The 27,321-nt window shown below is 38.0% G+C and overlaps 1 protein-coding gene and 2 non-coding genes across 3 annotated transcripts in view; all 3 read left to right on the top strand.

Moving 5' to 3' along the window:
• Positions 1-27,321, top strand: part of LOC139690827 (uncharacterized) — an 85,380-nt gene that overhangs the window by 26,842 nt on the left and 31,217 nt on the right. The window lies entirely within an intron of this gene.
• Positions 15,354-15,425, top strand: TRNAH-GUG (transfer RNA histidin (anticodon GUG)). Its single transcript has one exon. It is a non-coding gene; the product is annotated as a tRNA-His (tRNA).
• Positions 24,231-24,302, top strand: TRNAH-GUG (transfer RNA histidin (anticodon GUG)). Its single transcript has one exon. It is a non-coding gene; the product is annotated as a tRNA-His (tRNA).

Raw genomic sequence — 27,321 nt, 5'->3', positions numbered from 1 at the left:
GTTCAAATCATGGTTCATAAACATTATTAGAAGATTTCAATGAAACAGCTGATTTCATTAATAAGACTTGAACAAACTTAAGCATTTCAGATCCAAAATCACGTATTTCAATCATCAAAATTCGTCCACATATTCCAGCAAATAATAGGATAAAATGGCGCATCCTGAAGTCCTCATTCGGTACTAAGACTGCGTCATCACCTACCATATTACCTTTCTGACGCCGTACAATTTCAAATCATTACTTTGTAAGACCGACGTCCTCGTCGGTCTCACACATACCAGCCCTCAACCAGCTGCTTAACAACATCTCCCAACTGCCCTTTCCATCCTGCGAATTTTTTTAAGGACTCCCAATCACCTCCGCAAATTACTAACAGTTCCTAGATAGGATTTCCCCAATCCCCTGGATACTTACCAGGGATATTTCTACCAAATTCTCGAACCGCATCCTTTCCGCCTTTGCCCCATACCCGAAGGGGCACGCCCAAAAATCATCCACCCCCACCCTTGGACCGCCCAACAAAAGGAAACTAAATGCCTCGCTATATTTTTTTTTAACGGCCGCCGTATTTCGGCTGTGTCCGCGGGGGAGGGGAGGACTTGACGGCCTTGGTTCCAACGTTGGGATGGGTTGGGGATGAGGTGGGGTGTGGAGCACCCACTCCTTCCGAGAGAGGACGGACCTCCCGAGATTCCGTGGACGGTTGCCGGGGGGGCAACAGAACGGCCGCGTGAGAGGGCTCAAGGGGGAGGGAGGGAAGGGAATGAAACGGACGCGCTTCAAGGAGGATCCAGTTTGCAGAGGTTGGATAACTTTTGGGGATAGGAACAATTAATTCTACGGTTCTCCTGCCTCCCTCGAATCGGCTCTCGGCGACGAAGGTCGACTCATTTCTGGGACCAATTACTATGATTCGATACGACGGCATTAAAGATCTAATGGGTCTAAACTCCTTCATAACACGACAAATTTCATTCGTGTTTTATGCCATTAAATAATTAAGTCCGTCACTGAAACTGAAGAGAGACCACACAGAATATGTACTTTCCCGTCCCCGAAGTCATATTAATTTTCTGAACTGCATCGAAAGTATGTGAGCAACTGTATGAGAATAAAATTTTTGGATCACCACGATCGTAAGCGGGTGAAATGGTTGCGATTAGAGGAATAAATGAGATTGAATTCGAAATACGTGTATTCGAGAAACTGATAACCAGGCAGACATACGTAAGTGATCTCAACGATTTATAAACATGTGAAATCCAAAATCAGGAATATACGAACAGAAGACTTTTGTTTAGAAACTGGCAAGTGAACTCCAGTTTTGTCCATAGCCGTTACAAGTTAAATATTTGATTTTTCGCGTCAATCCACAACACCAAGAGGTAAATGTAAAGAACACTACTTCAAAGAATAGTGCACTAGAGTCAAAAGTCAAGATAGCCGTTAACGGATAGTTTCGTGGAATGGTATAGAGAGTTTGGAAACAAATACGTTAGTCCCAGAATTGTATTCAAATTAAGATTTTGTTTAAACGAATTATGCATTTCTTTGCCTACTCTTACGAGTAATCATGGAACGTCCCTAAAGGCTGAACGAAAGGCAGGTGTTCAAGTCAATTTGAGAAGCGTAAAAAATCAATTTGCATGCATGACTTTAAGCTTAAATTTTCAGTTTTTCCTTCTCCGTGTTCTCACACCCAAGTGGTGATAATATCAAGACGAGCACCGAGGAGCATATTTATCGTTTACTCTCCAAACATATGCAGCAGGTAAGACCAATCGTATTACCACAAATTGATAAGAGTGAAATTTCAATCATATGGAATTGAAATTGGTAAAATGGATCGCCAAGAAATACATATATGTTAAATTATATTTTCACTGCTCCAATTGAGCAAGCCTTTCAACTGTGGAAACAACTAACTATTTCCAATTTTTTATAAGGTAATTACTGTACACGTTTTTGCTAAAATTACGAGTTTTTTATATTACTTTAGCATTAATTTCACGAACTCGAGGATTGATTTCACTATCATTGCAATTCGAATTACATTTATTTAAAAAATACTACTACCCTTGAGGTATTTAATAAGCAATAGCTACTTGGGAGCTTTAATTGTCAATGAGTTTCCTCTTAATTAAATACTCAACACCTCCTGAGTATTCAACCTAAATACAGGTTTGATTAGATTGGAGAGGATAGAGCTCACATACGAGGGTCATCCGGAAAGTAGTACCCGTTCGTGAAATAAAGACACAAAAGTAAATATTAACAAACATAAAAAATTTTATTTGAAAGAGGATACTTTAAACTACTTCTCAACATAATCTCCAAGCAAATTAAGGCATTTGTCATAACGTGTGACAAGTTTCTGTATTCCTGCTGCATAGTCCTTCGCCGCCAGCTCATTGAGATACGCGAGGGACCCATCTTGCACAAATTTTTGCATAATGCAGATGGTGTTTAACAATTTCATGAACAATTGTTCGAGAAACATTGGGAAAATGCTCACAGATGTCATCAATTGTGACGCGCCGATCGTTCCTCACGAATTCGTCAACTGAGCTCACCAGTTGGTCTGTAATGACAGACGGTCTCCCCGAACGCTCATCGTCGTGTGTGTTCCCCCTCCCCATGTTGAAGTTGCGACACCACCGCCGAACAGACGACTCGTCCATTACATTGTCCCCATACACCTCCTTTAATTGGCGATGAATATCACATGGGCGAACGTTTCTTGCATTGAGGAATTTAATCACTGCCCTCACTTCACAACTGGCGGCGTTCTCAATTTTTTTAAACATTGTAAACAATCACAGAAACAACACAGGCAATGCTAGCGTCACGCAACTTGGCTCAGAGAAGGCAGACAAGCCACTGAAGCTATCTGACCTCGTCCAGCGGCTACTCGCGTCGTCAGCACTTCATGCGGCACGAACGGGTACTACTTTCCGGATGACCCTCGTAGTTCTAATCCTAATGTCGTGGGAAATTCACACATTGACAGGTGGTGGGAAGGAGGTCTTTTCCCTACGCTCAGAAAGATCTGGAACTCCAAAAGTCACAACTTGGGTAAAACGGAGGGTGCCCTGAGTCATCACACCGAATAGAACCCAAGCGTTCCTGCCAGTAGCCAGCATTCTATGGACTAACACGTCTTCCAACTAATCAAAGAAACAAAAATATAACTTTCGCCTGGAATACCGTAGGTTAGACGACCCCACCAAAGATATTTTGCCTTGAAAAACCTGGTATGTCTGGCAAAGGTTCATGTATTCGTAGTTGTAACTTGTATAATTCTAAGAAATAAAAACTTACATCGAATGAGTAAAATTTTTTAAATGAGTAAAACTAAATTTATCCATATTTGCCTCCACCCTTAAGAGTCGTTCATAAATTATAATTATACACAGTGGTTTCATATAACCGTCAGAAAAAAACCTTGGACACAGACCACACCAACATCTTGTCTCCATTAGAAAGCAATTCATCTTATTGCCCGCCCATCCTTAAAAGATATATTTACACGTTCCGTCTTCTTTCTTTGCATCTCTCCACTTCTTTTAATTCCGCGCGCTCCTTTCAGCTCGTCATTTTGTTTTTACATTTCCTTTTCTCCAACCCTCCACATTTCTCGCTTTTTCTTTTCCTTATGTCACTGCCAATTTAACATGGATGACCAGAAAATAAACTTGGTTTACGTGGCACTTTTTCTTGAATCGTTCAAAGTGCACCGAACGTAGACGCTTGGCAAACCTCCTTGAGCCTCGCGGAAATGAATATAAATATTTAATGTTTCCTCTTATGTGAATTTTTACGAAGGTAAAATTTGCATATATTCACAGTCGTGTTTTCGAATCTTAGTTTTATGGCGAAAGATCAAAAAGTGCACTTAAGATTGAACAGAATATAATAACCCCGATACCTAATGTACCCAACAGACATAATAAATTATAATATGCTTCTGATAATGATTGTAAAACTTATGGCCGAAAAATGTACGATGTATACTCATAATTTAATTTTTATTCCAGAATTTTAGAACTTAGTTGGATACTTTCAAAGTCTGCATATCCGTTAACTATGTACTGATGTATACTCATAATTTAATTTTTATTCCAGAATTTTAGAACTTAGTTGGATACTTTCAAAGTCTGCATATCCGTTAACTATTTTATATCTTATTAAATAACAGAACTAAAGCCACTAGAAATACTCCAGTGGGGATTGTAGGATTTTGCTATTGATTTAAGGGACGGAAAACGTAATCAATGTTCAGACATTAGCATCATGAAATTCTGAAAATGAAAAATTTGGAATTCTTACGTCAAAAACCTCCATGCCGCCAATCAGGCTTTGCCTTATGTAATGCCAAGAGCACATTATGAGACGCACGGTTCCTCATCAAATGTCCCATTAAAAAATAAAACCACAGAGATTCTTTTGGATAGATATTTTTACAAAATGAGTAAGAATTCTCCGCTTAAGCCCCACTCATTTTTTCTGCTACCTTACGCGACGGATACTAAGACTGAAAACAAATTCATTTCCGCTAGGGAGTAAGATTTCGTTTTCAGAAATCTATACAAGTTCGCCAGCAAGAAGTGCTTTTGCAGATTAATAAATATAATTCCAGTAAAAGTATCAATTAAGATAAAATACGCCCCATTTAAGATCAATCGTTCAATGAATTAAGCATTGATTTGATTAATCCCACTCTATTGGCACGTGATGGAGACCCAGTGAGTCTCCGCCACGAATTGCTATTCCGTATATACAGTGGTTTTCAATTTTCGATCATTCATTTTCTGGCTGTTTTTTCTCTCCTTGGCATTCGTGACTAATGTGACAGGCCTAAGAAACTTTTTCGGCAGTTTGCTGAGTCTTTCGTTTACGGTTCTTTTCCCTATGTTCATAATGCCCTACCTTTCCCATTACAGATAGTCTATGGTCTTTAGAAGAATATTTTTACCACACGATTTCCAAATAAGCTAAAAAGCTCGGTACTCATCCTGGCTAGTTATACATGGAAATAATAAAAAAATAAAGAAAAATAGGAAAACTTTTATAAAAATTCCTTTAAAATTTTTCTCCAAAGCTAATATTCCTCCTTCCATGCTAAAAAGGCATAAGAAACATTTCTGTCACATTATTTCTTTTATCAACCGCTGAGTCTAACTAAATTGATTTCTGGGAGCCGTACACGTCTTGGAAGCCATTGTGATCTCACGTTCACATTTGTTAGCAACTCATGAAAGGCGTAATATGCTAGGAATGGTGTTATTTCGGATCTAAAACACCAAAATGTTTGCCCATGGCTTATACCTTCTGAGCAGTTATGTCTGCTAGCCACGATCTCAAGCCTTGCACTTGTCGTTTTCGACCTCTGTCCGCCCGTCCCCACCTCCTCTGCGCCGGCCTCCAGACTCATCCTCTCCAGATGACTGCCCACTGGTCCGTTGAGTACCGACCCAAGCCACCACTAAAGATCCGAAAGAAAGGAAAAAAGAGTTCCGTCCTTCAAACTTTTGCATCTTCTCCCCAAGCATTTCATTTCGATTATTGAATTTAAACTATGCAACTGTCCATTACTGGCTGGGTTAAAAGAGCGTTCGCACGATTGGGCGTATTTTCCTTACATAATGTCGCAATTCATTGAGAGAAAGTATGAATAAGTAGCAGCTGTTTTACTGTTAGATACTTTCCCAAAGCGAAAACCCGCTCACAATTCCCTTATTCGTGAGCGAAATTAATACCTGAACGGCTTGGTATCCCTAGGTAGTTATTACAAGGTGGCTATTATACATACGAAATGCATCGATTGTGTTATTTTGTGATATGATAAGATACCTGTTTTATTTACTCTCCGGAAGAAAATGGATTTGTCACATTTCAGAAGCTGTAGAGTGACCTCATTTATACTCAAATATTGCTTATCAAAACAGTAGAATGGACTACACTCAGTTGGTGCCCTCCGTCCACCAAATCATCATCCTGTCTGAGACTTACCTACATACGATTCGATATAGTATGGAAATTAACTGAAAGATGGTCATTCTTCAAGCGTCTGGGAGGATTGAGTAGAGAGATTTATTAAGCATTGAAAAGCGTGGTTCAAGTCATACTGCGACAAAAATAAAAAAGATAGGTATCATATCTATCATCAATCACATTTAAGCGTTATAAGATGCAATTGACTATTTTGACACTTTTTTTAAATTAAGGAGAATTATTGTGCCAGGTTGTTGGAACAAGAGAGGTCGGGCCGCTATTTTCAAAAAGCCTCTTCCAAAGAGAAAGAAGATGCTAAAATGCTGAAAGGGAGGCATGTTACAATATGCGATTATGGCGGAAGAAATATCTCACATTGAGAAGTGCGTTTGCCGTGTACTCATGCTCCCTTTTTTTAATATTTTGTATCAATTTGAAAAAATATATTACCAGATATATCAGTAATTGAACACAATTCTCCCATCTATTCTTGTTCAATGCATAGCATATTGTAGAGTTTTTAAACCAAAATAAATTATGAGAAAAACGTCAGCGTTCTTAAAATGTCACAAAAAAATAAATTCTCCAGAAGGCAAGACTATCATGATAACCCAATTCAAAATAAGGCATTATAGCGGTCCCAATAAATATTTGGTGGACGTAATCATTAAATTGGACCACGAAGTTTTGTACCGCTGTTTCAGGAAAGAAAATTGAAGTTAACTCTCGCCTAATGTACCATGAGTGGACGTTATGTAATTATTTAACGAAGGTCGTTTTTAATCGTTCCAATTGAACTCTCACGGTGCCACTCTTACGCCCTCTGAAGAACACAGCTGAAGACCGCACTTTTCTCGACGTTATCTTCCCAGTTCTCATCCAACGCTTTTATTCAACTTGACCTTTTGGCTCATCTATCATCTAAAAAATTATTTATTTTGCTTTATTTCTGTAAAACACAAAACTAAATGTCAAACATTTGAGATACCAGGAAATCCTACACATCTGAAAATCCCACAATCGGTTTTGGTAATAATTTTAGGAGTGTGATAGATTAATCGGAAATCTCACGTGAAAGAACTCGAAAAAATGGATATACCTTGGAAATAGGTACATTTACTTTAGGAATATCATCCGTAATCCGTTAAGTTGCTGAATCCACTCGTTGAACATCCTATATTATTCTAGCCTAAAATCCCGAGATGCATCCTTTAAAAGGAATAATTTGTCTCAAACCAAGCAAGTTGATATCATCCTGTCAATACGGCCAGGCAGATTCAAAGGTTTATCGAATGTACAGCCGATTTTGAGAGCTGAAATTACAGTTGGTGACGAGCCTCAAATCTCGTGTTCAATGCGAATAGTTACAGGATTCCTAAAATATTTCGAGAAAGCTCAGGCATATCCGTTTCACCCACAACAAAACAATCCCGCTGGGTGAATCATCTGCCTCATGGAGGAAGGATAGAGGATGTCTGGCACGTTGGCTGGGAGAGACTGTGTGTGAGAGAGGGCTCTTTCTCCACAATAAAATCGTTCTCTCTTCAGTCGTAATTGTCCAGGCCACTTCCGTCACTTTCTTCAGGCACATTATTTTCTTCAGGAAAATTGGTTCATTCATAATCGAGTGCTGCTCAAACGCGATTCTGCTCTTTTTCAGACTCACATCAATTTATTTTCCACTGCTCTTTCGCTCTCTTACAGCCACCCCAAACTTATATCCAACTTATATCCAACCCAAAGCCACAGTAACCGTTACTTGCGGTGTCAAGAACCATTAAAAAAAACATCCACCTATATCCGCTCGGCTATTGTTTCCTGGGATGATCGTAGGTATTTCGCACCCTTGCCTGTTTACTCCTCAGAAGCGGGTGTGTAAAACTCGAGGATAGGGAAGAGTAAACACTATTCATTCGAACGCTGCTATCAATATGACAGGTTAGGCAATTGAAGAAGGATTAATAATATAAACATTTTTATTCCGACGCGCCCAGCCCAACCGTTCAATTATTCATATTCCAAACGAATGTTCCTTAGTTCAACCGTCACATCGATGGGGTCGCTTCACATTCTCATACTGTCTTGGATTTCAAAGGGGTTTACAGGGAAAGGTGAACTTACCAAATGTTACTAAATAAAAGAACTAAACACGAGGATTTCAGCAATCAACGAAGGACGGAAGTATGGAAGGAATCACAATCCGACCTCGCCTTTAAGTTCAGTATTGCATTCCAGCGAGCGACTTGTTAGAACGATTTTGTCCGCCAATGATTGTGTGACGTCGCTGTGTTCTTAACTTCTTCTGTGGAAAAAGTGTGCGAACTTAAGTCAGCGTCATTAATTATATGCGACTAGGGCAGACAATGTACCTAAAAAAAGTAATATATTATTTATTACTTTTAACGCTCTTAACTAAATTTAAATTATGGTAATCATAATTATTTATTTACTTGTTTATCCAGTGGAGTAATCGATAACTTCTGATTAAATGCAACCAAAGTAAAACTTTTTAAAATTATTGTATAATACATAATCAAGCAAAAATTTGGTAATAAATTACCATTTAGTTATGATAAAAATTACTGATAAATCTCCGAATTAAATGCTAAATGAGACATTTAAAAAATATTAATATATTTTGTATTAAAAAAATATAATTGAAGGCTATGAAACGCAATTTAACATAACAATTTTCAAACAATAGCTCCACCCAATGCAATGTCAGCTATGTGAGTTTTCGGGAACCAGATCTTCTGGGGAAACCATAACCAACACAGGGAAAGGCACAATAATGGATTATTATATTTGCCCCCCCCCTACCCTGATGTGTGAATTACAATCGCCGTTGGGCCCAGTACTGGGTGAACTGTACCATCACCTACCAAACCGACCTTCGGGTTGATTACTGTGTTTATGGATTTTTAATGGATTATTACCTTTTGAAGATGTATTATATTTTTCTTTATTCTACTGTATGCGTACAGTCAACAAAGCCCTTTCCCTATTTACAGAAAGGCTAAGAAGAATTGTCCTTCAAATACTAGTAAGTCAAAATATAACTCTGTAGAAACAATTACTAAAATATCTTGCCATTTTTTCATACATGATATGTTTACTTTCTTTGTTTGACAAATTCTGCATTTAACACTAGAGATTAAAGAGTAATTATAAAAAATACCTATGCAAAGATATCCAATAAAAGTTCAATATCGTTCTATAAAAGCCACGGACTATGCACAGTAATAGGCATTTGGATACCCAATAATAATGCACCTAATTTATGAGTAATTTCAAAACTAAATCGGCCATAATCAAGTAAATACAAGTACGCACCATATTCTTTCCAAGTGCGTGTTTACAAATCTTCGTTGGTCTTCGAGGGGCTAGAGACTGATAAAAGGTAAAAAAAAAGTTTGTATACTTTTTTTACTCTCAAATGTTGTCTATCGAGTAACTCAACGTGCTATCCGTCTCGGTCTGGCATTGATATAAGTACATTTTTTAAGAGTTACCTCAAACAGCTACACTCCGTCAGGCCTGAAAACATGCTATTAATGCGCAATAAGAACTTAGATTAAATTATTGCAACTCCTGAAAAACTTCTAGGATATTATAGTGACACATCGACGACTACTATTCAAAACGGTCGCATAAGGAAAACTGCGAAAACAAACGTTTCCTTTCAATCTCCCATTACACAAGGAAGTGTGTAACTCAAAGGTTGCCATCACAAACAAGAAATTACATACATATACGGTACTAATGCATTCATTGCAGCCATTGTTGTGTGAGCGTTGTTTTTATTCCTGTGTGTGCTGACGATATTGACTTCTGACCAATGCCTTTTAAGATAAATTGCTTTTTAACGATCTATTTTCGATTTTTCCTACGTTTTGTGTTTTCCAAAACCGGTGAGGACAGATGAAAATTGATATTACCGGCGGAGGAGGCTCTTCTCTGTCCCCCAAGGTGGTTCCTCGACCTCATCAGCAACTTGATGTGACTACTGACGTCCACGCTTTGCCATCTATGAGACGTCTTTAAAGGTCAAAACTACAGCGCTAAGTGCACACACAACGATATATTTCGCAAGGGATTCTTAGCAAATTTTTATGTCTCCAACTGTCAACCAGAGACGGTCCGGGCGTTAACTCTGTCCGCGACCCTGTAACTTCTCAAGGACGCGAGCGCCACCCACCCACTTGCCTCCCGATTCCCACTCGTTCCAGAGCCTCTTTTGTGCACCAAGAACTTCTGACACAAAAGACCTACCAATAAATCAATCCCGTATTCATGCCGAGCCACGCTTCAAAGGGCATTTAATTCCCAAGCCGTGCAACTGGCATAAAGAATCAGCGGACCAAAAAATAATGAACTCGGAGATTGGTTTTCAGAGGTGAGAACAGAACTCACCCCCAACTATGCTCTGAGGACTGCGAAATACAAGGGAAGGGTGGGAGGAAATTCCTTTCTCAGTGCCACCGGAGGTGACCAGGAAATTGCACCGCTGGGATTTTGAATGGTAATATACGAAATTCATTAACTGGATTTGACTTTAGGGCCCTCGGATCTGTTGGCTGAATTCCCTAAACTACGGGCTGCCTAGAACCAGGTTAGCTTATTGACATCGAATGTAAAAGTGATCATGAATGAAATATAACGTTAATTTTCATTTGAAAACACGAGAAAAATGAAATTCTGGGAAATTAATAATCGCCTTTTGAAAATTGTTTAAAAAAACCACAGCAATCAACCCAAAGGTTGACGGTTTGATAGGTGAAGGTAGCTCACTTAAGACTAGGCCCTATGTGATATTCACGCATCCGGTTATGGGGGTCATTTAATTTTCCTTGTGCCGCCCAAGATTTACCAGGTAGATCTGGCTCCTGAAAAATCACACACCCGAAAAATACACCCGCTTGGGAGCGTTTTCATAATTTAATATCGTTGAAATGGCTTCCGTTAAGTGTACCCTTTAAATTTGTATCTTGGTCGAGGCAATAACGCAAAAATTTTTAATTTAAAATGTTCTACCGGGTAGTTTTAGAACTCTGGATGCAGGTTGGGTGAGCCCATTCTGTGTGAACCTAAGTTAACGCAGTACATTCCAAAACCACGGGGGTCGGCCTTCTTGCGGCGGTGAGCATGACAAAGAGTTATTATCAGCATCGTCTTGGCGGATAATGTACAAACCAATGTTATTTAACTTCTGCTAGGTTATTATTTATATTTTGTTGTAAAAGGGACCATCTAAATCTACTTGAGGGACTCACTACATTGCCATATGCACTCAAATTTAAAATGGATGACTTTAACGTGATATGGCGTCTTTAGACAGTTGTCTGTCTAGGCCGAGGTGACACAGCAATGCAATGTGCAAGGTGACCTTCCACGGCAGGAAAAATTTATATAAGAGTCGGATGAAGAAGCACGACCAAATTACACTCGAAAAAACCCAAAAGTTACAAAACGCATGTTAAACGGCATTTGGCATAGCATGTTAACGAAAACTCACCTATGCATTTAACTTTAACCGAGCCGTGAAGAATAACCTTGCGATGCGAGTGGATGTCGATAAGTGAAAGGCCTCGGAACTGTTTTTTTGTAACTGAGGAAATAATTAATTTCCTTTTAAACCGTATTTTCTAGCAGCCTCGAGATAGCCGTGATCGTATAGTGGTTAGTACTTCGCGTTGTGGCCGCAACAACCCAGGTTCGAATCCTGGTCACGGCAGTGTTTCTGCACTGAAACGGCAAGAGATATTTTTTAGGGAATTTATTTTTATAAATTTTCATGAATGACGGTAGCTACTATGTGCTGTCCTCCTTACCCAATATAAAATTTTATCGTTGAAAGTTTATTTACGTTCAATCGAATGTTCGGCGATATTTTATGGAATCGTCACAATGATCAACAAATAACTTTCTATTGCCTTCTTCAAGGAAGGTGCAAACAAGATATTAAGTGCATGTATTATTGGCCAAATTTTCTGCATTTCTTGTTTTAAGTTAACTCTATCAAATTACGATAGTAAAATATGATCTTTTAGCGTCGATTTGCATAGAAATTTTCATCGAAAATTCAATATTTTATACTTGCTCTGATGGCGATTATGGATTAATAATGTAAAAATACATGAAGTTTTAACAAAAAAACTACTACCATGTGCGCAGTGATACGAGTTGTAATAGTTTGGACATGAGAGCACTTTGGTTTAAATAATTTTAATTAATTTGTGGGAAAAACAGCCGAAACCTCATAGTTTTAAATAATGGCGCCTCAGAATTAGTCCAAAATAAGTTTAGGTGGCCGCTTCTAAAAGTAAAAACAACCTCAGAGCTTTCATAAACTGAATATATACACATCATATTTATTATTTAAAACACGTTAATGGCGTTACATTGCTTTTATCCCTCGTCATTAATGCAAGAACGAAGGTGACAAATTGACTCGTTTAAGCACGACCTAGCCTCCTTAGGTTGGGAATTCAAAGAAGGAATTGGGAATATTAATAATCGAGGGTATTCCGAAAGCTTGACACGGAATTTTCAGCCATCGTAGCCAGGACGAATTGTTTTATTTCCAATGTGCGCATGACATTACGTCATATCTGAGCCATTGGATCTCGATTGGTGAAGTATTTTTTTCGGCTAAAGAATTCACTTGAAATACCAACATCGCATCAGACGACCTATTATTATTAGGTAATCTACCGGTTAAGGTAGGTAGGGGGTTAATTTATCCCATTACACGGTCATCCAAATTATGGTGTCCGCGCAGTGAAAAGTGATATTTTCTAAATTTGCCAGAGGTGTATTATCCTTGCCAAATACTTCCCTTCTTCTTTATAAGAAATAATCCGAGTCATTTTTATGGCATATCGTATTGTCAGTGAGTGTCATCTTAAGCATAAAATCCCCAATTAGGAAATTTTCCTCGCTGTTGGAAAATAAGTCATGGTTCGACCGATTTTTCTACGCATGTACTCGTGCATCACATTATTGGACACAGAAATTTGTGAATCATCTCACAATATCGCACGCACGGACAGGCCTGATCGCATAAGCACATTTGCCGATAGTTGCTTCGGAATCCAATAGTAGTTGCGGATTAAAGGCAAGTGACCGATAGCTGAGGTCATTTGCGCCGTTAGGGATGGACAGGAAAGTATTAAGGGTGGAGAGCAACGCATTAGCGTACTAGGTGAAGAGTCGGAATTAGCCAAATCTTAACGAAAGGCACCAAGGGGTCCGTGGCTTAACGTCCCATCCGACGGACGGCGTACTCGCTCAAAGTACTCTCCACAAAGCACCTCAAGTAGGGATCGGGATACCAATGAAGAATATCTGCCGCCTCCGGGATTCGAACCCAGGCTCTCTGGATGGAAAGCCAGCACGCTAGCCACCGCGATCCCTTACGGAAGTCACTCCCGTCCTGTGGTAGACAGTCTATTAGGCTGTGTTTACTTCCTTTTACCAATGGATTGCTTGCCTACACCTTTGCTTTCCACTTCAACAACTTATTCCTCAACCTAAAATACATTTCAGTGTGTATATAAACTGTTTGCCCCCTTTCCCTTCCCTTTCCAAGACCGTTCCTGAAAAACTCCGTTCAGTGGTGATCCCAGGTTAGCAGCTCATTAGGATGGCCCCTGCTTGCGAAATTTAGAACTCTCCCAATGCGAACCCTCTTTCAAAACCCTCACCTCATCAACGACCGCAATTTCACAAGTGAAACCCAGGGCATGTCTACTAGGTCTGATGTTTGGCTATCATTTCAAGAGACGCATGATCCTGGAAACGGTGCCTGAAATGGCTTTGGTCGACGCAGGGAGGAAGCGAGTGTTTTTGGGTGACGTAGGTCAGCCTCCTTACGCCTCGGAAGGATTATTGTATAGCTCTATTTCATAACATTTTTAATTTTGTTGTGCTTTACCTCAGGCACCTAACTAATGTTTTACTGCCCACGGCAATTTTTGCTGTGATCATGACGGTATTTTAAAACGTTTTTCTTTCATACACTAATTTATCGACTAAAATTAATTGAAAAAGTGGACAATATCGCGGGAAAATTCCAATAATTGTGGTTTTTCTCAAAACTAATTATTCTGGCCCTAAGTGATTGACCCAGTAATCTTGAGGCAATTACGATTTGGCGTATATCAATACAGTTGTTCGAAAATGATTTGTTTTTTCTATATAAAAACTACGAACACGATAAAAGAATCACGTGAAGAATCAATTAATTGCATGGCGAAAAAAGTAAGCGATAGCGACTCGGAAGACCAACCTGAAACTGAATTCTAAGAAAGCGAATAGAAAGGTACATATGTAAACTTAAATCAATAACACGAAGACATGTAGAGTGCTTTTTGTAAATAAGGACAGAAATACATTCCAAAGACGCAAACAAATGTAGAACAACGGAAATATACAGAAGAAACCGAAATGTGTTTTACAGTTTATTAACTTCATTTAAATTTATTAGTAATTGAACGCAAATATTTTAAAAAAAGATGTTTTTCCAGGTTATCCCGGATAGATAGATACGAATTGCCAAATCTTATATTAATGAATTGAAAGCGGGATATAGGGATTAAAAGAATGGGCATTTTGGATGGAATTAAGACAGGCAGAAGGTATGCAGGGCTGGAGAATATGTTAATGCAATACGTATCATTAGGTCTAAGGACATTTTGTGTCATGTTAAGTTTGAGCAGCACAGTAGTGTTTAGCCCCACGGTCCATCAAAACCTACCTTAAGCCGAGAGACAATTACTAATTATAATACTTATAAATTCGGCGTTCGCGACAAAAAAATCCTTTGTACATAAACTGTTTAAAAAAAAGAACAAAACTTTTCTCCGCCATTTGTTAAAAGAGAACATCCTACTCGAGCCAATTATGCTGCACCGAGAAGTGTATTAAAAACTACTTCGGAAATAGAAAATCACTCCTAGACCTACTACTTATTTCTATTTTCATTCGGTACTCAGCTCGACATTCTGACATATTGCTTATCGCCCTGGCTCTATCTGCTTAATTACCTTAAAAATCATCGACATTAGCTTCAAAAAGGAGATTTATTAGCAATTCGTTATGAAAAACAAGTCGAAAAATGTATAATTTATTTAGATAATATCGGTTACAATATCGCTCGACTGTCGTGATTTTATCACGAGATCTCCATAACTATGTCGAAATTATAAATTACTTCGAGCCACAAAATAAACTAGTACCGAGGTTACTATTGGGGCTAAGGTAAATAATGGTTTTCCATCCATTCGTTTTTTAGTCGGCGACGAAAGTGGTATGTTGTCATTTTCGAACGCGTTTTCTGCCACGCCTCGAGATAGCCGTGATCGTATAGTGGTTAGTACTTTGCGTTGTGGCCGCAACAACCCAGGTTCGAATCCTGGTCACGGCAGTGTTTCAACACTGAAACGGCAAGAGGTTTTTTTTTCAATTTCATTTTAAATATTGTTTAGCTAAATGCACTCTTATATTTTTTTAACTCATATTCTAGAAAAATTTTTTTTTTTAAATATCTGATTAATATGGCGCACTGGCTGTGCTAAGGGGTTTTTGAACATCTGATCTGATTTTATAATCTAATTTTAAAGCATATTGGCCATGCAATATGACTAATAATTGCTAGAGTTTTAAGAAAGATTTTTAATATTGACTTTAAAACAAATAAGAATATTTTTACGATTGAATATATCATGGTGTTTCGAGGGGTGACCGCATTGGTTGACTCAATTGCAAGATTGGGTATGGTTCTGGACTTATCTCATAACATTTTTTAATGACAACCTTCGACGCTATTTATTAACATATTTATAAAATAAAACTTTTCCATTATAATGTTCGATTTTTTCCCTTGCTGGAAAAAAATCGAAATATTCCCGTATTGTCATCAGTAAAGAAGAAACCAGGAATCAAATTCGAAATAAAACTTTCATTAGCTGTTTAAAACAGCCAACAGAACATCGGAAGGCTTACGTTAAATATGATCGATTCCGTTTATTTAATTGACGATTGGTTATTACTGATTTTTGATTGAATAATGAGAACACAGGACTGCTCGTACTAAAATTTTCGGATCCAGTTCCGAGTCACCGAATTTGTGAGGGACAAGACAGGGCTGGCCAAACTTAACGCTACTGCGAACCACACATACAGAAATCTCCTCGTATCTGAAAAGGCGACATATCTCTCGTATAAGTACTTCAGAAATTTGCATTTAAATCTTACATACATTAATTTTTAGAAAATAAACACCCTTTCGACGAATAACATAAAATAAATAAAATAAAATTTATTGTGTCTAGATTAAACAGTAACTATTAATTGAAATAGAGGGTATAGTAATTATTGAATTAATTGAACTTACAGCCACTTCAGTAGGGAGGGCATTTACTTGTTTTATCAGGCTTCCGAAGTCAGACTTGTAGTAAGTTACGGCTACTTGTAACTCCCTTATATGTTGAATAGTAAGCTTTGAACGGTGTTTTGATTTGGTAAATTACAAATATGAGTAAAAGGATTCAGTCGGATTTTCGTACCAAAAATCTAAGTAGACGAGAAGCAGCTTTTCTCTAAACTGGGATATTTGATTTTTCAAAAAATTTCCAAAATAAATTAGATAGCAGGTTTTAAGCTCGTAATTTCTTCTAATCTCTGACTGAAATCCACCGCCGAATCTTTTAACTTATCTCGATACTCTTAAAGCTTTTTTTCATCTTTTATAAAATGAGATCTGATATTTAACCGCGAAAATAATCGAGGTTTTGAAAATTAGTTTATTCGGAAAATGTTGCCATTTTCTTTGACGGCTAAATATTATTTGAATCTGATCAGATATGGTTTCCACTATTCCTTGCAGCGCTAAGTTCAACAATTTCTAATTCTCTATTATAACAGTTAGAAACAAAAAATCTTGTAATCAATTACCTTCCATGAGTTTTGGATGCGATATGTCCTTTTATTTAAAACATTTTACGATAATCTCGAGTTGCTCAACAAAACTATAAAGAATCTAGTAAATTGAGAATCAACTTACACCGCAGGATCATGATACATAAATGGGAAAATCTTGATCATCTAATTTTTCGAGGAAATTCTCGAAATGAGTTTGATTCTTTGCATCTTTTCAAGTGTACTTTACCACTTGCAATTGGGCTGTCTTAACAACTTCATCGTACTTCAAGCACGAATTTAGTTATCAGTTGCTCACGTAATATGCAATGAAGAGGCAAAAACTGGGAAAATTCACCTGGAAACCCTTAAAGGAAGTATAATTCTATCTTACGTTTCTGTACTCTTCCATTAGAGTGAAATTCTGGGAAATTCCTGCTCATCTATGAGCATTAAAGAATGACTCCTGTAAGGTAACCGTTGCGGTATCACCCGCAGTTCTTTGAATTTTTCATAGACCAGCACAGGTAACCGCACGTCTGGATAAGCATTTTCAAAGATACAGATTTAAAAGATGTTTAAATGTTTAAATTCTCCCTATTCCCATTGCACGAGTACATATATAAAGACTAGATTGAAGTGGGCAACCCGTTCCTTAAAAAGACATTAATATTTCTCTCCTAAGCTCCTTGAGAAATCTGGAGCTGTTCTCAGATCGAAGGCTAGCTTGTTGGCCTTGGTGGAGGCGTGGGTGGATTTTCCGCTTCCAAATGCTGAGGTCGAGTAGTCTAACTCGCTCTGGATATTGGAACGCAGGGTGAGGTCATTTATCCATAAAATATAATCAGTGCAGGGTCCGTTTGGATATCTTTTTCAGGTTCCAACGAAAATAAACACGAAATAAAATTTTATACTGTCACGAGTTATACGCGGACCATTCATTCAAAGGCCACAAGTTCTATGCCCACATCGGGTATAAGCATTATTCTATTTGATTATATTTTATAGATAGCGAGAGCCACTGTGTACAATGATCTCACACGCCCTAAAAACTCATAAGGGTTTGCCGACGCAAACAAAAACGTACCAACAGACGTTTGTTCCAATGCTTCAAATATATAAGTATACCTTAAGCATTTAACAGGTTTACATTCCACTGTGAAGTAACTGAAATTTTCAATAATACATAATTACGATGGAAGTAAATAATTGGATCACTTTTCACATAATTGCAATAAAACACGCTGCAGTAGCTTTTCCAAAAACAAAGAAATACATTCTTCGTACTTTCTGTCGCATTTCTTGTTTTTTGTATAACTCAGGAGGAATTCTTTTCTCTTATCATTTCCTACATTTGTACAAACGTAATGGGGACGAAAAACGAAAACAAAAACGCAACAAACTCCTTAATACCCAATCAGAAGGTTCCAGGGTTGCGCACTCCCTGCCAAAAGAAAGTAATATTCAGATGGAAAAGGAAAAAAACGGAGAAGTTTATGAATCACTGTTGTTTCATTCCTTTTCATCCCTTGAGAGTTGAAACTAAAAATGTCCAAGTCACCATGTCGAATAGCTAATAATGAGAGAGAGCGGAGAGCAATGCAAATGAATGGAATGCAAAGAATGGATAAATTGCTTGCATTTAATCCCTCGATTTACCCTTGTAGTGTTGGCCCTCCAGACCTCACTTAGCTGTGGTGATTTTCAAGACCATGGTTTACTCTGCGATCTATTGAGATTCCAATACCGTTTGCGTTTCAGACTACAGTCCACAGCTCCGTGCGATTTGGCTGAAACAGTGCAGAAATTTTACTCTTCCAGTCGAATCCAAATCTGACTTTAGTGGAAGATTGGCACGGACCCTGCCCAACCTCCGAATCGAAAGTGCTCGAAAAACAACCATACACGAATAAATCAGTTCCTCAAGCTTTGAGCCAAGTTTTGGTTTGCCACCTGCAGCAAATCGGAATTCATGGACGACAGAATGAAGCAAACAGAGCTTCCAGAGAAATTCTAAATTTAAGAATGAACAATATCTCGACCCCCCTATGTACGACGGATCTTCAAGGGATACGGATGTGTTTTTAAGCAGCTTATTAGCGACCACTCGAAAGGAGTAGCGACCGCTAGAAAGCACACTCCCGGGGGTGAAATGGGAAAGAGCATGGTAGTGGATGTGAAGTTTATTATTTGCCGTAGAAAAGTGATAAATGTAGTCCAGTGTAGTGGATGCTGCTCTTGGTACCACTTTAACTGCTCTAAGAGTAAACTGGAGGATTGCGTGAGTGACGAATGACAGTGCAGTAAGTGCGAAAGTCGGAAGAATCGAAGAGGTTTAGAAGAAAAAGAGGAGGTAACTGAAAAGCTGCAAGTCGAGGTATTAGCAGGCATATGCTCGGCTACCCCCAAAGATCATACCCTCATAGCGAGGGACTTGAACCTTCCTCGTAGCCAATGGCCGGCAGACGGGGCCACGGTAGGGGATTGGAGGGCCCAAGAAATCGCTAGTTGTCTCATTAACGAGGAGGGTTTTGTACAGGTGGTGGAAAAACCCACGCGCGGGGAAAACATCCTCGACGCCATACTTGTGACGCCGAAAATGTGGTTGGGGTAAGTTGAGGTCCTTCCGGGAATAAGCGACCATTCAGCTGTGCGTATGTATCTAAACTGGGAGAGGTCTCAGTGTAAGGGGCTGGCAAACAAAAACACAGTATGGAAATATAAACGCGGCGATAGGGAAGGGTTCTAGACCTTTTTAATGGAAAAGTATTCGGAATGGGTAAGTGGTGGGCAGAATGTGGAAGAAATCTGGAAGACTTTTAAGGAGATAATGGAGAAGGGATTAAATAAATTTATCCCAAAAAAATTCTTAAAGAAAATACTGACAAAGAGTTCTACAACCGCAAAATCTGATTCTTGAAGAAAAAGCTAAGGGTGGTTCATAACAAACGGAATGAGAGCTATGAATGGCTCATAAATTACAAAATATTAGTTCTTAAATTAAATAGAGTAAATCAAATAGCCTAAGAAACTTTCCTACAGAATATAACCTCGAAAGATAATAGAAATAAATTTTATAAGTACCTGCGGAGGAGGAAAGACAACAGGGACACCACAACAGCTTTAAAAAAAGAGGATGGGTCACTAATCGTAGACGATAAGGAAAAGGTTAATGCATTTAACATTTTGTATGTAAGTGTATTTAAGGGGATGGTAGACAAAATGGGACCCGCACGAAGAAGAGCATATTATAAAACTGAAGAATGTACAAAGAAAGGCTGCCAGATATGTACTGGGGAAGCATAGGAGGATGGAGAGTGTGACTGAAATGTTAAAAATGCTAGGCGGGGAACCATTACAAAGTATAAGAAAAATAAGCAGCCTTTGTGGAATGTTCCGCATTTTGAAGGAAGAGGAAGCTTTTGCAGAACTAAGGAAACAGGCAGGAAATCCAAATTTTATAGGAAGGAATGATCACAAATTTCAGGTAAAATTCCGGGCACAAAGAACAAATGTTTAAAAAAATTTCGTTACATAATAAAACAATTATTTATTGGAACAGTTTACCTAAAAAACTATTCGAGCTTTTTCCTAACAGGGTAAATAGCTTTAAGAAAAGATGTAAACAATTATATATTAACGATGATGACGATTGATGCGTTGTGTAAAATTGTATGTAACAGCTTAGTTTTGATTTTTTTCATGTTGATTGGGAAACTTATGTTAATGGGATGGAGATTTTATTTTTTTGTGTTAGAGATTGGCGTTTGGAAGTTTCTTTTAAGTGTATTGTTTTTTTCTGATTGATTTTATTTATTATATTTTGTGATATTGATTGGATTTGAGATGGTATGTTATTTTTCCAAGGCAAGTTTTATTGTAATACCTGGGACTTGTGTGCCACCTGACATTGTCCATCTGCACATGTGCGTTTTAATAATAATAATGCATTTTACTTAATAATTTCACCGATTCCGTAATACATTTCAATTGATGATTATTTAAAAGCTCTCAGACGGTCTTTGATGCGAAACTTTGACATTTTTTTTTCCTTTGAGGCTGTTCTCGCTGAAGCGTCGAATGCATTCAAGTGAGATAGTGCCTGGGAAGAGAAGGTAGAACGATGCAATTTTATCGCTGTCAGTCAAGAGAAAGATGTAGGTATCGTAAGCACAGGGTAAGAAAGTAATAATATCAAAATGAAAGATCCATAGGATGATGACAGATTAAATTTATATGAACTCAAGAGCCATAAGTGAAGACGAATGTGACTACGATGTGCATGAGATTTAAAAGATGGACAAATTGCTGTCTGTCAGGTGTGGGAGTGAAAAATAGAAAAGCTCAACTTAACAAGGGCTAAATATTGAACCATCAGTAATAATTGAATAAAATCGACGTAATATTTTCTCTAAATTTGAATAAATGTATGCTTAAGCACTTGATTTAGGGTCATAGTTCATGTACATAATTCCATATGATAACGTTAAGAGAAAAAATATTTCCATTTATTATTTTCTTTATGCTTTAGCTTCGCATTATATTTTCAAATATCACATAAATTGAGCGTAGGAAATAATTTCAAGAAAAATTAAAACTTAAGCATGCTCAACAAAGATAGCAAATGAATTTGATGGGCAACCAATATCTAATGCAAATTTAATGGCCTTGTTTGGCTTACAACTTTTTAAAACTACATATCTACCTTGAATAGAAAACTTTTCTATTAAAAGTATCGTTTTACAATTTCCGATATCGGTAACAGAATACTTGATATTGTAATTTAATAATTTGATGCTTACATTTCTGTTTCAATTCTGGTAAGAAATCGCCCGAGGATGTGTCACGATTGCAAAAAAAGGATAAAATAATGATCATTTTGGATTAATATTTAATTATTCTGAATGTCATCATTTAGTTTTCATACATTGGAAACTACGGTAAACGTGAATATAAGAGAAAATTCAGCCAATGAGGACCAGAATTGAATTCCTTTCATAGGCCCTGAATAGGATGTATCTGTTAGGGAAAAGCTGGAGCGTATTTATTTATATAAAATGGGGAATTAATAAATTAAAATCCTAATTCATGTAAATAAGGGCGAAAGAGACGTGGGGGCAAAATAAAATATTGAAGTCGTGAGTGTGTGGGCAACTAGACGACCTCCGACTTGAGGAATTGAACCACACCCTCTTTTTCGTTGGTATTTTCATTAGGTGAACCGACACGACAAAATGCCATGAACCGTTCCAGTGGGAGCTATTTGCGCGTACATCAGGCGAACACTCCGAGGCTGTGAAATATAAAAGAAAGAGCTTAAGTCCAATGCTCTACTTGGAGAGGCATTCATTCGTATGCGTCCATCTCGGTAACGTTTTGTGAGAAACTCTTTGCCATAACGTTATTTGGAAACTCTCCATCCTTCATTCAATGTCTACCTACTCAAACATACATCAGTTCGATTCGCACTGGTAAAAGAATGATAATCACCGGATGCTCTTGTGTAGATGATTTCGGACAAGGTTGTCCGTCCAGACACTCTTCCCGAGGCCGCCAGTCTCTCTTCCACCGTCACCCCTAACCGCTTCGGTATTTTATGTTATCCTAAGCGGTTGCTGGCAGCTGCATACATTATATCAGGGGGTATTTATTGTTGTTTTTGGACCACGGAAAATCATTTTATTTCATTTCGCTCAAAAGACTAGTGTAATGAATAACTGATTGAAGCACTTTTCCGTTTGATAATTTTTTAAAATTTTTTTTTTGATCAAATGGAAAAGTGCTTCAATCAGTTATTCATTATGTTCGACTTCCACCACATCACACCTGAAGCTACTCAATTTATTATAAAGACTAGCGTATTCCATTCAACGGGCTCTTGCTTTCGTCTCGTTAATTCCGGCTCATGCTCTGTCAGCATTTGACTGTCCGGAAGAAAAAATAACTAACTGAAAACATTGTTCACGAAATTTAAAACTATTGAACGTTGTGGAATATTTAAGTGGAAAGAGGTAACTTTAATATCAATTCCATTTCAGAATCGAATGCTTTACTTCCGCTAGCTTTGTCTACGGCCACATACGTAGCAATAAGATGAAAATATACACTGTTTTTTTGGCTGCGAAAAATCAAAAAGTTTACACTCAGACTCTGGAACCATAGTTTCTCCCCATTCCGCTTACCCTTTCGCTCTACCCTTCTGTAGAGTGGCGAAGGTGGCCTTACCTCCGAAGTGTCGTGAAGATCATTTTCTTTCCCTTAACTCCTGCCAGCAACTTTATTTATCTTCCGCCTACCTTCTCTCCATCTGTGTGGTCTCTAATGCATCATCTGTACCCCATCAGCATTTCCATTTTCGGCCTCTCCAAAATTCTGTCATCATTCAAGTTCCATGAGAATCTTACGCCAGACTCGGGTTTGGCCTACTATAAGGAAAAGTCAACAGTCACGATCGTTGTAAAAAGAGAGCACGACGAAGGTGGCAGTGGCAAGCAGTTGCCCTTAGGGAAGGGTTCCATTAAAACCATCGTATTGATACTCTCGAGTAGAAATGAACACGACGGCAACTGTTCCCAAGGGCTCGTAGATGATCCGCCAGTAATTTTAACATTAGCTATCAAGAACCTATCCTAACTTGTGCAAAAGTTTCATAACTTTGTTATATTTTGTGAACAAATTCAAAAGCAAATTCACTCTCGCATCACTCTAAGGCATAATTCTTCAGCACTCACTATCGGTGAAATATCAGGTGGTATTCCGGGTATTCTCTTGAAAACATGATTCCATCTATAATGTTTTCATAGGAGATTAATGAAGTTGATTTCCTGATGGTGTTTTAACGTGAAAAAATCGCCAACGCCCACTCCACTGGTGTCAAACACCATATAGTCACTTCAATTGAGTACAGACTGATACTGATAAGCAGTCAACGAAACTCCCGAGAGATGTGAAGCGTAAGAGACATACCATTCACGCTGCTCCTTTTCGGGGTAGGGAAAGTCAATAAAGTCTCAAATTAAATAGGAAATTTACAACATTTCATTCATTTTTCTTTGCTATTCTATGCTGTATTCTTTTTAACTCCGTCACATTCATGCAATGCTCTTCTGTTCCAATAGCTGTCACCTTACGACAGCGAAGCGAAGAGTAGCGGAGGACCCACGGATTCAAATTTACCTCCAAGCAAAAATGAAAGTGCGCTGCGCAGGACACATTGATCCACCTCATGGCTTTTCGACTCGTTCCACTTGAGCGGAAGAAGGAAGTGGTTAGTTTCCCTTCAGAAGTATGCAGTCGCCATGGCCTCGAGATAGCCGTGATCGTATAGTGGTTAGTACTTTGCGTTGTGGCCGCAACAACCCAGGTTCGAATCCTGGTCACGGCAGTGTTTCAGTCACTGAAACGGCATGAGGTGTATATTTTTTTCAAGTTGACTTGTACAAATATCCATGAATGGAAATGACTAAAAAGTTGAGGGTCACATTCCAATATAATATTTTATTACAATTCTGTTCACTCGAATCGCTTCCCGTTTTTTCGTGGAATGGTCAATATCTTGCCTAACCACCGACAGATAGCTTTCAATAAATTTGAAAACCGGGCTATCAAATATTGATAGAGATAAAAAAAGCTGATTACGGACGGTTAAGCTCTCGCAGCCAAAGTGAAGTTGTTTTTAAAAAAGGCTTCCATCATTGAAAGAGCTCTTTCTTCAAATTATCTGAGACACATGATGATTCAGTTCAACCAATTCAAGGCCGGTATTTTCCAGTCCATTCTTGTAATTATTCTCACGAAATCATAACCGCTCAGCGTAAAACGTTTGTCTAGCATTACCATTTTGCGGAAAATTAAAAATCTGTCTCGGATGTAAATGAAAGAGGCTACCAAAGTACATAATACAGTTGACGTATTTATGATTAAATAACTCGTGATAATTGGAAGGCTGGTGGTTAAATGTTAACATATGAGGAGTGGAATATAATTATTAAATAGCAACTTATTAAAATCTCGTTTTTGAAAGGTAAATACTTATCAGAGACGTATTTAGGCATGGAATAATGCACATTTTACATTAAATATGCCTATTTTAAAATTTTACTCTACGAGTATGAATGAACGATATCTACGATCTGTGATTGCGTTCGACGTAAATCGCCCAAAGGTCCAAATAAAAACCTTATTTCCCTAACATCTTATTCTACAGGCTTGGTATATAATGAGATGTCATACATAAAAAGTATTCATGAATTTTTAATGGAATATTTTTATCGCGAATACGCTTTTCTGCTATTTGGTTTGTCTCCGGTAACTCGCGTGAAATTTGTAATCTCTTTTTCTCACATGTTCTTTATCTTTACTCCCCAGTATTAGAACACCAGAATTAAACAACACCCATGCCATGACGATACCCGAACGGATGATCCTTGGCTTGGCAGGGGGATGGCTCAACTATATGGCTAACCCAATTGGATCTTTGTTTAATTAACAAGTTTATATTAACTTAATACCATCTAGCACGCGTGTATCATTTGGTGTATTTTAATTAGTTCTGTTCAAAAACTATTTTTTACCTTCTGCAATAACTGCAGAAAAACAGGAAGAATGGCATTAGCTTTAAAAATGAACCGATGTTAAATAGTATCTTTTGTGCACGCATATCTTACCTTTACAATTAAACTTCACACACAAAAGCCCACGCTAAATTTTCTGAGGTGAACGAATAACCTCTCCTTGTGCTACTGAGAAACTCGCAAGTTGAAGATGTATTCTCTCATATGTTTTCCCAACCTGCGCTTTCTATCTTAAGATTTCAAGTAAACTGCACGAAAAGTGATCCTTTAGACGTCTTTCGGAGATTGATTAAATGCAGGCTGTTCGACATGGATTTGTACATCTAATCAATGCCATGCAAGCCGTCGCAAGGGCGTGTAGCAGGGGTTATTAGGGCACTACCCGCAATTAAGAGAAAAAACCGCATGCAAAAGCCACAAATGTATACTGTCCACAAACAAAACATGGTATACATTCATACAAAAGCCCTTATACCCCACACTCATGCACCTAAAAATATACCTGATATCATTATAATATCATAATATTTCTGAAGTTACTTCGGTTTCTTAATATTATAATTTCTGATTGTTCGGGGAAAGAATGAGTATTTACAACTGTCTGCACTGGAATCTATCTCCTTTATTTTATCTCTATGGTCTGATCTACCTAAGTAGTGTGGGGCCATTATAATGCCTTTGGTGTCATAGTTTAACTCGTTTGTTCTGAACCTTTCTAAAAGTCTAAGTCTCGCTTGTTCTCTCCGTATTTTAAGTGGCTCCCAGCCTAAATCCCCCGAGAGACCTGACAAGCATATGAATGTTTAAATCATAAATTTAGTCCTTCAAACCAAACGCAACAGTCACCGCCACACCCAAGGATCTACTTCAGAATTCTTTCTTGCAGCACTTCATCCCCTTCCCCGTCCTTCCATTTTGTTGTTTATCCTGCATATACATCGTCTTCCAAGGTAACCAAATAAACTCGAAGGAGTGCCGTAGTGTCCTAGAGGTTATTCATGAAACAGTACTTGGCAATCATTAATTTCTCATCAGCATCCGCCATCTCACTAATCATTCCACGAAGATACTTGCAAATGCATTCTCGTCGTGCATTTTTCTCTTGGATTCTGATGACTTCGTTTCTTTCCACTATAGCTTGAGGGAAGTAATGGCAATGATGTACCAATATGTAAGGAAATATTCATTGGTCGTCAAAGATAACTTAACGCAGGAGAGAATTGTTCAGTGAATTACATTAATTCCTTGTCAATAAAATATGTCACAGAACTGAAAATCTTAAAAATAATCATAAGGTCTACCATAATAATAACGAGAGTATAGCAGGTACGGCGGACACGGCTACTTAATACGTGCTTCGACGGCAAAGAAACTCGATGGTCCTCTGCGGACACTTGGGGGAGGAATTAAAATAATGTAAACAAATAATAAAATACTAATTATTTATATAAGACAATAAAAAGATAATAATAGCAGGACAAGTATATGAAGCCTACTTTGGGTCAAGGAAAAAATGGAATTAGGAAAGTAGAATAACTTTCTTCAGTCTTAACTTAAATTTAAACTTTTTTGACCGTTCTTACGCCAAAAATGAACGGCTAGTACGAATTATGTGTGAAATAAAGCCGAGACACCCATTCGAATTAGAAATATGAAAATAATATCAGAGCGAAAGAATATGATGATAAATATTATAAAAGTATACCATGAATAGATACATCATCAAAATAAAGCCCTTTGAAATCCAATGATTCACTTAAGCTCCAGAATATTTACCGAGTTAAATGCCGGATATCTCGTGGTGTTATAATGCTAATATATTTTCGAGCA

The sequence above is a fragment of the Hetaerina americana genome, unplaced genomic scaffold, assembly GCF_022747635.1.
Source record: "Hetaerina americana unplaced genomic scaffold, ioHetAmer1.1.p SCAF_3, whole genome shotgun sequence".
NCBI lineage: Eukaryota > Metazoa > Arthropoda > Insecta > Odonata > Calopterygidae > Hetaerina > Hetaerina americana.
The sequence above is the reverse complement of the archived record's forward strand: the minus strand, read 5'-3'. Positions and strand labels throughout refer to the sequence as shown.